The sequence below is a fragment of the Lathyrus oleraceus genome, chromosome 4 (genome assembly GCF_024323335.1).
Source record: "Lathyrus oleraceus cultivar Zhongwan6 chromosome 4, CAAS_Psat_ZW6_1.0, whole genome shotgun sequence".
NCBI lineage: Eukaryota > Viridiplantae > Streptophyta > Magnoliopsida > Fabales > Fabaceae > Lathyrus > Lathyrus oleraceus.
In genome coordinates, this window is record NC_066582.1 from 90,830,648 (window position 1) to 90,842,789 (window position 12,142).

Genomic DNA, 12,142 nt, shown 5'->3' on the forward strand with positions numbered 1-12,142 from the left:
ACTCCAACTGCAATACTTCATGCTTCTTGCTCAAATCACGGAAACGCTCTTCCCACATATCTTTCTCTTGCTTCATCTTGGGGAGTGCGTCTTCCAACTCCTTTACATCCTGGTTAGGGACAGTTAATGGCTCAACTACAACCATAGACATAGGTATTTCACAAGGATAAGTGTAAGACCCCAATTTTGACCCTAAGATCCCTCATGCAATTCCATCATAAACATAAGCATTGGGATCATGTCCTGGCATCCTCCTTACCCCTCTTTCATTGGGTTTGTTTTGGGAGAGATCACCAAGCACTTTGTGATTATATCATACTTGTATGTTATCATTTTACTAACCAAAATACCAAAAATATGTCTTTTGCATTTGCCTAACTCTTTTGTAGGAAGGCCATGATCTCATTGATTCATCAAGTTCACATCTAGGGTTTGAGACCCCCATGAACAAAGAGCACAACCAAGAATTGATTCAAGAATGGTTGTGAGCATCATATATCAGTCCCAATGTTCTATACATGTTATATTGATCAAGTTTTTCTCAAGAGTTTGAAGGTGATTTGCCTTGGAAACCCTAGTTTGACTAGGTATCTTGAGTAACTTCTCCAACAAGCTATCTCACCAATTGATCAAATTTCTCAAGGGACACTTCAAATATCATCATCTTATGCATATATGATCTACCATAAGCCAAGAAAGTCAAGAGATTTGGAAATTAGCAAGGTGGTTGATGGTGGTTGGCCAGATGAATTCATCTAATCAAAACTGGATCTCCCTAGACCCTCTTGTAGCACCTCAACTTTGCACCCCCCATTTGTACATTCATTTTCATTTTTAGGTCATTGACATTACACTAACATTACATTAACATGGCATAGCACATTGCATCTTATCAGTCAAGACTGGTATCAGGAGAGTTCATCTGTGCAAAAGAGCAAGGTTTTTCTTGAGATAAAGGCCCTATGGTTGTTTTAGAGAGCTTATATGAGCCAAGGTTCACTTTGAAGTAATTTGATCAGGTGCTAGAGGCTCAAAGTCCACAGTGCAGTTTCAGGTCATTTGGGGCCCATAAAAGTCAACTGCAAGTCAACTGAGGGCTAGGAGGTGGAGAAAGGGTTTGAGACACGTCATTCATGTCCCAAAGAGTTTTATTCAACATGTCAAACTCACACCTTGAAGATTTTGAAGCCAGATCAAAAGTTTCCCAAAATGGAAAGTGACCTGTAATTTCAAGTTTCCAAAAATGGCAAGTTTTTGGACCAACTTCAACTTGACTTTCCAACATCAAAGAAGCTTCAACTGAAATTTTGTTCAAAATGAAAGTTGAGGATCTTTCTCTCCCATTTCCAAAAAGTCCAAGATCATGAGCATCTGATGCATGGTTGAGGAGATATGATCAGATCATTGCCAAGTGTGCATGGAACTTCAAAAGGCCATAACTTTTGACTCATAACTCCAAATTGAGTACTCCTTTTTGCATAATTCTTCTCATGACATGAACTTTCCAAATCGATCAAGGCATCGCATGAAATTTTGTCATATAATCATTTGCTTATTCATGTGATTTTTGGAGGGAAAACTATGAATTCAAAATTGGTGCATCATGTGGACTTTTTGACCATTCCAACATGTTCATAGGAGGATTTTAAGTGAAATTGCGTGGCCATTGTTACTGTTCACGTGGGATTGCATGCATGGGGTGAAAAAACCAAATTTTGCATAACACCTCTTTTCTCATTAAAATTTAATTAGCCAAGCCTAAGCATTATTAGGAAATGGATTAACATGTCATATAAATAGGTAATCATAACAAAATTTCTCATTATTCACCATTTCTATATCTAAAACTTCTTCCCTCCAAATTTTTCTCTCCATTGAAATTCAAATTTCTTCCACATAGCATTGTGATTTTCTTCCATATTATTGTTCTGTGATATTGATTTGGTGTTGATCAAGCTCTTAATTGCAATTTTTGGCCAAGATTTGTATGGTGCAAGCTCAAGAACACAATCATGGAAGTTCAGATTTGAGCAAGATCTAAGCAGTTCCAAGCCTCAACTCATTCATCAAGCTTCATAACAAGTGCTCAGGAGTGGATTTGCACGATTGCCAAGCCTTGAATCACCAGATTTCATTGTTCTGCTCTTCAAGAGGTAAGAGCTCGAGTCTCTTAATTCTTCAAATAATTGCCATAATCTTGTAGTTCTTCTCATGCTGATGATTCTGGTATAAAATTCATGTGATTTAGTTAAGAAATGGCTGAGATATAGTGAATTAAAGTTTGACATGTCAAAATGTTTTGCATCGATTCTCTTAATCCATGGCTTGTTTGGCTTAGTTATTGCTCGATCTGTAACCTACGTTGCATAAGCTTTCATTTGATATCATTTTTATTGAGTTCTGGAAAATATTTTTGTGGATGCATACTGTTCCTTCACCGTCTTCGCGAGGAAGACGGTGTTTTCCTCCGTGCTTGGCCGCGTGTATACAGTGCCGACTGCTACTGGTTTTCCTAGGGCTTTTTGTCCATGCGAGCGCCACATGCGCGCCTGTTGGCTATTCGATTGGTCATCAATCCTTTGACCAGTGCCACATAGCCTTTAACCTATGACTAGGCGCCAGGTTGTTTAATGAAACTCAACGTTTCATACACTCCCTCACTTCGATTCCAGGCGCTGGTGTTTTGGTGATTTATTGTGTTAAGCGCCTCAGTTGAATTTGCACCGAGTTCGATTCCTGCCTCATCCAATTTTCAAATTAATTCCAACATTTTACCTTTCCCTCCATAATTTCATGTACATGATCATTTTCATTTCAATTATTTTTACCAACTTCAAAAATTCATATCAAATCGAAAAATCATCCAATTAATTCCAAATTTTTGCAACATGATCCTTGAAGTGTCTATTATTTTATGGTGTTGATTTTATGATTTTACCGTTTCTGGATTTTGAATTGTGGCTGATTATGTGAACATTTATGCCTTTGTACCATGTCCCATTCATCCTATCATAAAATGCTCAATAATGATCCAATTGCCATGAAATTGTGCATGATGATTCTTAACCTGTTGATGGATTTGTGTGATTTTATTTGGCATTTTTTGCTATTGTCTTCACTATTTTGGAGACATGTACTTTAGGTGTGACCATTTGTGTCACACAATTGGATGTCTAGCTTGTGCATTTTTGTATCCATGTCATTTGAACTCTGATGATTCTGATTTTTTGTATGATGATTGTGTGTAATATGTTGAATGCTCATAAAAAATTTCATGTTCATTTGAATCATTTCTGTTTTTATGTGGAATTTTCATTCTTGATGATCAATTGTATGCACCTCTTGCTTGCCTTGCCTTCTCATGCTCATGAAATAATGTTGCTTGATGATTTTGACTTGGTCCTTTTTAGGACATGTTCTTACTTGTTTAAACATGCTTCATGTTGAATTTTGGTTGCTGTTTTGGCTTTTTGATTCACTTTTGACCCTAGGCTTTGCCCTAGGGGTTTGGACTCACATTTTGAGCTGTGCATTTCAGGTTCAAGCAATAAGTCCTAATGGATGATGTTGATCTCATGAGTTGAGATGCATTTTGTGTTGTTTAACTAATGTTGGTTGTCTTGTAGGTCCTTAGATGGCTAACTCACTTGAGTTGTTGACTTACCTTGTGTATATTGGTTGTCTGACTGTTGACTGTCTGTTTAGTTTGTCTGAATGTGAATATTGACTTGTTTGATTTTCTTACAGGTACTTTAGTAGCTTTAACTCATTACTTGAGTTGCTTTGCCTTGCTTGTGGTTGGCATACCACTTAGGTAATTTCCTTTTTCTTCATGTAGTCTGGAAGACCTGTCATGTTCTTTGGCAGGCACCTGTCTGAAGCCCTCCTTAAGAGGCAATGTTTGTGCTTGTTTATCTTTGTGCCTTGTACATGTAAAGACCTCCTAAGTGAAGAGGCATTGGCAGATAGAAGGGATGTGCAATCCATCCCCTGCTATTCAGTTGAGTCTTTCATCTTGCTCGCACTACGTGCTGATGCATTTTGAATAAACACCCAAGATCATTGTATATCGAGTCAGTCATGTGGAGTAAAGTTCCACATTCTGGACTCCCACACATTCACTGATTGAAGCTCACCCAGGCCAGGGTTAAGAGCTATGAGGTCTGATCCTCATTTCCCATTTCATCTACTTCACCCTAACTCTCAATGTTAGGGTTAAGAGCTCAAAACACCCATAACAGAACCGGCTTGTTTGTCGAGATTGATATGACCCCTTGACTAAAGCCCAGCCTTGTATGCGCCACTTGTTTGCATATAGTGTGTGTGCTTGCTCTCTTGTGCTTGTGTTTGCATGATTGATGTTTAGGCTAGCTTGCTTCCTGTGCGAGTTAAGATTAGAGACCCCAACATAGGGATCGTATGCATGACAACTTCTAGGCTCGAGTCGTAGTCTCCCTAGTAGTCTGTTGTCTCCCAAGTCTCTGGTTAGAAGTTTTTTCCCTGTTAAGGGGAACTACGTCCCCCTGATCCTCATACCAGATGAGGTACGTAGGCAGGAGATTGAGCTGATCTCTCCGGGCAACCTTTTTGTTTTGTTTGTTGTTTGTTTGGAGTCTGACGTAAGTCCAGCGATTGGCAGTCAGTTTCCTGTGTGTGGTCGTTTGTTTGGAGTTTGACGTAAGTCCAGCGATTGGCAGTCGGTTTCTTGTGTTGTGTGTGTGCTTGGAGTCTGATGTAAGTCCAGCGATTGGCATTCGGTTTCCCGTTAATTTGTTTTGTGTGGAGTTGGATATAAGACCAGCGATTGGCATTCCATTTCCAGTTTGCTTTGACGTCTCAGCATCTCTGTTTAGTGTTTTGTTTGGCGTGCGTTAGCCGAGCTACGAGTGCTCTGATTCTTACTCTGGCTGGAGAAGATACGTATGCATAGGATGTGATGTCCTAGCGAGCACGTTTCCCATTTCCCCGAACTACGTTGACTCTGATGTTTGTGTCTGAAAAACTACGTAGGACCAGGATGCGACATCCTGCCGAGTTACCTTCCTCTGTCTTTCACTTGTGTTTTACTCCAGCTTGGTGTAGTGTTTTGAGCAGTTATTTAGCAACCTTATCCTATTCTTTTGAGCGTGGATCCCGTCAAGTACGACGGATGCGTAGGGGTGCTAATACCTTCCCTTCGCATAACCGACTCCCGATCCTTGCATCTCTGGTCATGAGACCATGTCCTTTCCAGGTTTACATCGAGCGTTTCCTTTCCCTCCTTTGGGATAAATAACGCACTGTGGCGGCTCTGTAACTTTTTCCCGTCGGTTTTTTGCGTAACGCGACACCTTCTCCTACAATTTTCACCATATGAAAATGATTCCAAGAGAAAACATCCTCTAGGTGACATTCAAAACAACTTTCATGTTAAGACCTAGAGCTAGTTTTGCTTGGAAAATCATTTTCTATGTTGAAACATTATAGGTCATTTTGTCTAAACCCTAATTTGAAAGTCAACTTCCCAAGGCCATAACTTGCTCAATTTTTATGAGATGAAAGATTTGCAAGTTGCACAATCAAATTCAACGTGTCTACTTCAACTTTTAAGTTTGGAGTGGGGGCTAACTCAACTTTTTTGGGCATGTGATACGAGGCTACATTATAGGTCACTTTTGACATATACCATTGATCTAGTGATTTTTCCAAACTTCAAAAATGCATAACTCTATCATTTCAAATCCAAATGACACGAAATTTGTGACCATTTTGAACGTCTTTGACAGAACTACAACTTTGATAAAGACACGTTTCTCATTTGAAGCTCCCATAAAAAGTTAAGCAAGGTGGAATATTGAGACATATGGCTTGACACTTAGAAAAATTTTGATATGTCAAAAATTTCCAAACTTCCACCTCAAAATTCTCTAAATTCCAAGCTCCAAATGAAAAAGTGTTGAACATTAAACTTGTTCCTCTTGATTTCACCTTTCCAAAGAGCTCAAATTCATTCATTTTGGATAAGAAATGCATAGGCTGCGCATGGCTTAAACAGGCTGACATCATTTATCAAAGATCAAACTTCAAGCATCAATGTGAATTTGCCTTGCAATCCAAGCCTACTTCAGAGTATCTGATGTACATTTATGGACCTCTAGAAATCATTTCATGGGCCTATGCACACCCATGTAACATTACATCACCATTTGCCAATTTTGGAAAGTGAAAGAGTATGTGCAATTATCAACCAATTCAGCTATAAATAGAGCTTCAATTGCTCAGAAATACACACACAATCGCGCCAGCTTTGATCCCTCATTGCAAACCCTCAATTCTCAAAGGATAAGCCTGATAAATTCTCTGGAATTGGAGCTTGAATCTACACTATTTTGGAATTCAATTCTCCAGGAATCAATAGCTTTTAAACCATTCAATCCTCTTCCTGCAAGCAAGTGGAGTGAGTCCAAGCACAAGCAAGATCAAGATCAAGAGAATCCAGACCTCCATTGAAGGTATATTTCAGAAATTTTAAACTCTTCGATTCTCTCAAACTCTTCCTCAATTATATTGATTCGTTGGTTGTCTGAAGTCCTACCAATGTAGGCAAGAAGATTGAGTTGCTTTGAGGTTAAATCGAAGCAACTCAGCTCATACACCTCAACTTTCAACTCCACATATCTCTCAATATACATGGAGTTGGAATGAATGGAGGTCAAATTCGAGATCAATGCCATTTTTTCTTCAAGATCATGTCCTTGTTTTTCATTATGGTGAAGGTTCATGGTGGACCAGTCTGGTGAGGTCCCCCGGAGAAGATGACCGGAGCTCTGGCTCCGGCGATGACTTGGCAAGGCTGAGAACCACAGGATCCATATATTGTGTTTTAATCTCGTGCATTGGTTTTAAATACCACATTTGCCACACGCTGACTAAGGTCCATGGTGGAATGCGCGCTTGGGACCATCTAATCTGCCACCTCAATTAATGAGGGAGATCTGATGGTCCACGTAATTTAGATTTTCAGAATTTTTATCTTTATTGCATTTTCTTCAAAAAATTGTATTAAATTCAATATTGATCCAATGGGACTTTCACCAAAAAAATCCAAATATTTTTCTCTTTCATATTCTGAATTAAAGTTATTTTTTGGATCATTATTAATATTTTTCATGAATTAATTGATTTTTCATTTGTTTTTAATTCTTTAAAAAAAATTTAAATGTCCAAAAATTATGAGATATTTTCTCCAAGGTCCTTTGACCTTGTTTGACCTATGATAAATCTCATGGCCATTTATTTGGTGTTTTTATGAGATTTTAGGAATTGGACAAAACATATTTGATTTAAATGCATTATTTTCTTATTTTTAATTGAACAAATGCCAATTAAATTTTGTTGACCATTTGTATTGACTTGTATGAGTTTGCTTATTGTTGTTGGGTCTTGGTCAAGGTTAATTTGACTTTGTCAAGTTAATATCATTGGACTTAGGGGATTGATGGAATGTACATTCCATCTCCCAAAATGAATGAATGATATTAATTTAATAAAAGTCCTCCTTTGACCAATTTGTGATCTCTTTCATCCCCTTACCACTTCATCTCATTCCTCTTCTTAATTCATTCATTCCATTCGGCATATGACATCTCAAAGTCCTATGGCTAGTTGATTGAAAAATTGACATGAGTATGGATGAGATCAGGCCACACCTTTTGCATATTCTTTTTTTTTGTGGTATGTTTTATAAGCATAGTCCATTATATTATGTCTCTAACATGCATTAACACCAAAATTCTATTGCCTGACCTCAAATAGTTGTGACTTCTACATAAGTCCAATTACGATTGCTTAACATAGCGTTAAATTTATGACATAAAAGGCATAAGCATTCTAGTTAGTTGGATTGTAAGTCTCCCCTCTTTCATGGTATTGTGTGGAAACTTGGCCTTCTTTCCTTTCTTTGGAAGATGTTTAGGTTCAAGGATCCATGCTTGTGATAAGTCGGTTGAGTGTTCTCCAAAGAATATCTTGAAAAGCAAAGAAAAACTAACCTCTAACCAACTAATTATTAACTTTTAATATCAAGCTTTTACTTTAATGAAATTTACTTTTAGCATTTTATTTCATTTGCCATTGTTCATATCTTTCTAATTGTTTATGTTAATGCAACTTTCACTTTGTCCATTTGGACCACATTGTGTGATATTATTTTGTTTGTGAATAATTTGTTTGTTTGTATGGTCTTTGACCATTAATCTACATAATAATAACAAAAACCCTTAAAAAACTCTTTGTGTGGATTGTTGGCTTGATCTTAGACAAATGGACTAAGAATTTAGGCAACCTTCCTATGCTAATGGACTTGGCCAATGCCAACTTATTGAAGAACCAAGTGCTTGCAATTTGAACTTCATCTGATACATCTTGGAAGATCTCTCTAGGATTCATCTGTAACATGATCATTGTGAAGCTGTTATTTTGAACCTGTGACTTGGGGATTTCATTTGTTACATGGGCTATTTATGAAGAAGATCATGGAATGGATAAGCTTGGATGAGACCATATTTATTTGATGCCTTTCTCTTCAAGATAATATAATTATGCATTTGTGTGTAGCTTGATTCTAAAAGTCTAAGGGAATTCTGGGTGTCTATTGACATTTTTGTCTATTGGATTGCTACCCATTTGGTCATATCTTTTCATCTCTAAACTTTTAAATCTTTGTGCATAGGGTAGTCTCTTCATCTTCTCCCCATTTCTTTAATTTAAAAATCTCTCCCTCCATTTTAAAAATCTTCTTTGTGTGAACTACTTTTGTTCTAAACTTTGACCATTTTTGTAAGAAGATAGAAACTTTGGCCTTATGCCATTGCATTTTCAAACTCATTTTCCTAAATCAAACTTGTAAATAAGCTTAACTATACTTGACTTAAACTTTCGAAAAGCCAAAAAGAACTAACTCATTCAAATCATTTTAGGCCTTTGTGCCTTTCAAACTTAAATTTTGTTAAAAGCAATGCATCCATTTTGAAAATTTGTATCACGAACTACGAGGTTTTGATCCCTTATTTTTATCTTGGTACGTAGGCACAAGTCCGAGTCTGAAGGTCCTGTCAAACACAAAAATATAATTAATGAATTATTTTCTCATCCCCTCATTCTATTTGTTTCTAAACATCACTTTGTACAAAATACATATGCACATAAAAAGGGCTCCCTAGGAGTACCTAGGACACTTTGGGTTCTAACACCTTCCCTCTGTGTAACCAACCCCCTTACCTATGATCTCTTACTTTTATTGGTTTTTATTTGAAAACTTCTTACGTTTTGGGTTTTGTTCAAACTTTTTCCCTTTTCCCTTGGAAATAATAAAAGCGCGGTGGCGACTCTTGTTAATTGATCTTTAGCTTGTCAATAGCTTGATGATCATGAATTTCCCGCTAAAAAAATTAAAAGGCGAATCTGCTGGGGAGTAGTCTCTAGTGGGTTTAGCCTACTTTTTGTGTGAATATATTTGTGTATATGTAATGTTTGTATATATGTATGTGTGATATAATCTGCTTGTTGTGCTTGGTGATCTTTGAGTGGTGAGATAAGTTCTAACCCGAACTTGAGTGCAATTAAGATAGGAGAATGGTATAGTCATGTTCGACTTGTGCGGAGTAGTCCTTAACAAGTTGGCTTGAGATCCATCTGCTCAGTGGAGACTCCTTTGGATTTGGAAATGTCACACAAGTATTTGTGGTTAGGCATTACTATTTCTAATTGAGTCTGATAAGTTGTGGACCTTAGAACATTTAACCCATCTTGGCCTATTTAGGACGTAGTGCGGAAACTGTTCAAGTGTAGACTTGATAACAGTTGTTACACGATACTACACTCAGACGAGTTTCTCTTGAGAATATTACGGGTCGATGAGTCAGTCATCTTAACCTGTAATATCCGATAGATGGAATTAGGACTCTGGGAACTTTTTAGAATATGATCTATAGGTTTTTATCCTTTGTTCACTCCTTTAGGATGGTTCTTACCTAGACTCCATGCTCGTGACTTGCAACAAACCCTTGATTCTTGGTTGATCCAATCCAGTCTTGTCAATATCAATGGAACATGGGTGTTTATAAGGTGTAACCCATAATCCACCAAAATGGATGATTGATCTTAACAATTACTTGATTCATCCCTTGACCTTTGTTTTCCTTGGGTGTGATCCCTTATTTGTGATTGTTGCATTCATTCATTCATGCGCATCATAACATTCATCACACAAAATTTTCAAGGAACTAAGGTATCATTTGCAAATATTTTTCAGACCATGGATTATGGACGAAGGAACACTAAGAAGTACATTTTCAGATGTCCCGACTTGAAAGAGTTAAGGAATCTAGCATCTTTTGTCTTAGATCCATTGGACTTCAAACAACGTCATGGGAAGCTTCTGTCCGTCTTGTCTGCTGATGTGGTTGTAGGACTCTTGAGTGTATTGGTGCAGTTCTATAATCCTCTCTACCATTTTTTCACTTTCCCAGATTTTCAGCTTGTGCCTACCTTGGAGGAGTATTCTCATCTTTTGGGGATACCTGTTTCTAGTAGAGTGCCTTTTAGTGGATTGGAGGAGATTCCCCAGTCTGGTATTATTGCTGAAGCTCTTCACTTGAAGAAGTCCGAGATAGAGCCTCATTGGGTGAAGAAAGGAGGATTATTTGGGTTTCCATCTGTTTTCCTCATCAAGGAAGCTATTACTTTTTCTCAAGATGGTAGTGTGGATGCTTTTGAAGCTATCTTTGTGTTGCTCATCTATGGATTAGCTTTGTTCCCTAACATTGACGGTTTTGTTGATGTTAACGCCATTAGACTTTTCTTGATTGGGAATCCTGTGCCTACTTTGTTGGGTGATATGTATTTCTCTTTGCATCTAAGGAATTCTAAAGGTGGTGGAGTGATTGTCTGTTGCATTCCTCTTCTGTATAAGTGGTTTATTTCGCACTTGCCTTAGACACCTACTTTCGTGGAGAACAAACAATGTCTAAGGTGGTATCAGAGACTTATGTCTCTCACTAATGATGATATAGTTTGGTATGATCCGTCCTTAAGGAGTTTGGAGATTATTGATAGTTGTGGTGAATTATCTAATGTGCCTCTCATTAGTACACAAGGAGGAATTAACTACAACCCTGCTTTGGCTCGTCGTCAACTTGGGTTCCCCTTGAGAGACAAACCTAATAACATGTTGTTAGAAAGTCTTTTCTATCAAGAGGGTAAAGATCCCCAACATTTTAAGCAGAAGATTGTGCATGCTTGGGATAATGTGCATAGGAAAGGAAGATCTGAGCTTGGTCTGCGCAATTGTGTAGCTTTGGAAGCTTACACTCTTTGGGTGTAGAAGATATCTATGGAGTTGAAGATGCCTTATCCTTGTGAAAGACCTATGTGTATGGTTGTGGTTGAGCCGTTAACTCTCCCTAACCAAGATGTAGAGGAGTTGGAAGACACGCTCGCCAATATGAAGCAAGAGAAAGATATGTGGGAAGAGCGTTTCCATGCTTTGAGCAAGAAGCATGGAGAGTTGTAATTGGAGTCTAAGGACAAAGATGCACTGATTGAGCTACTTGGAGACTGAGTGACGAAGAGACAGAGAGAGCCAGAGGTTTCATCTTCTAGCAAGCCTCATCCTTCCGTTATTAGGAAGAAGATTGTTGACTAGCTTGTCTTTGAGAAAACTCAGATGAAGGCTTCTTTTGAGACCGAGATCCGTCGCATTCGAAGGAAGTACCGCCTTCATCCAGATCGTCTGACATTGTTGTTAGGGATTCTTTGGATGACTAGTCTCCTTTTCTCTTGTATCAATTTATGTTTGGTTTCTGAAATTATACTCAGTGTAATCCTTCCAATTTATATAATTTAAAAGAAATTTTTGGTCATATCAAATTATTGCAATTGCCATTTAAATATTATATATTTGCAAATGATATAGTAAGTTCCTTGAAAATAAATATAATCAAGCATTGCATTTCATGCATCATTTGCGTAAGCAGGTTATTGCCAGGTGTCTGATTGGTGTTTCTTCTGTTCTTTAGCCAAGCTGACTCATCGGTACAACACCAGAGCCAATCATCTGAATATTATGGAACATTTGGAGCAAGAGACAGAGAGTTGAAGGACG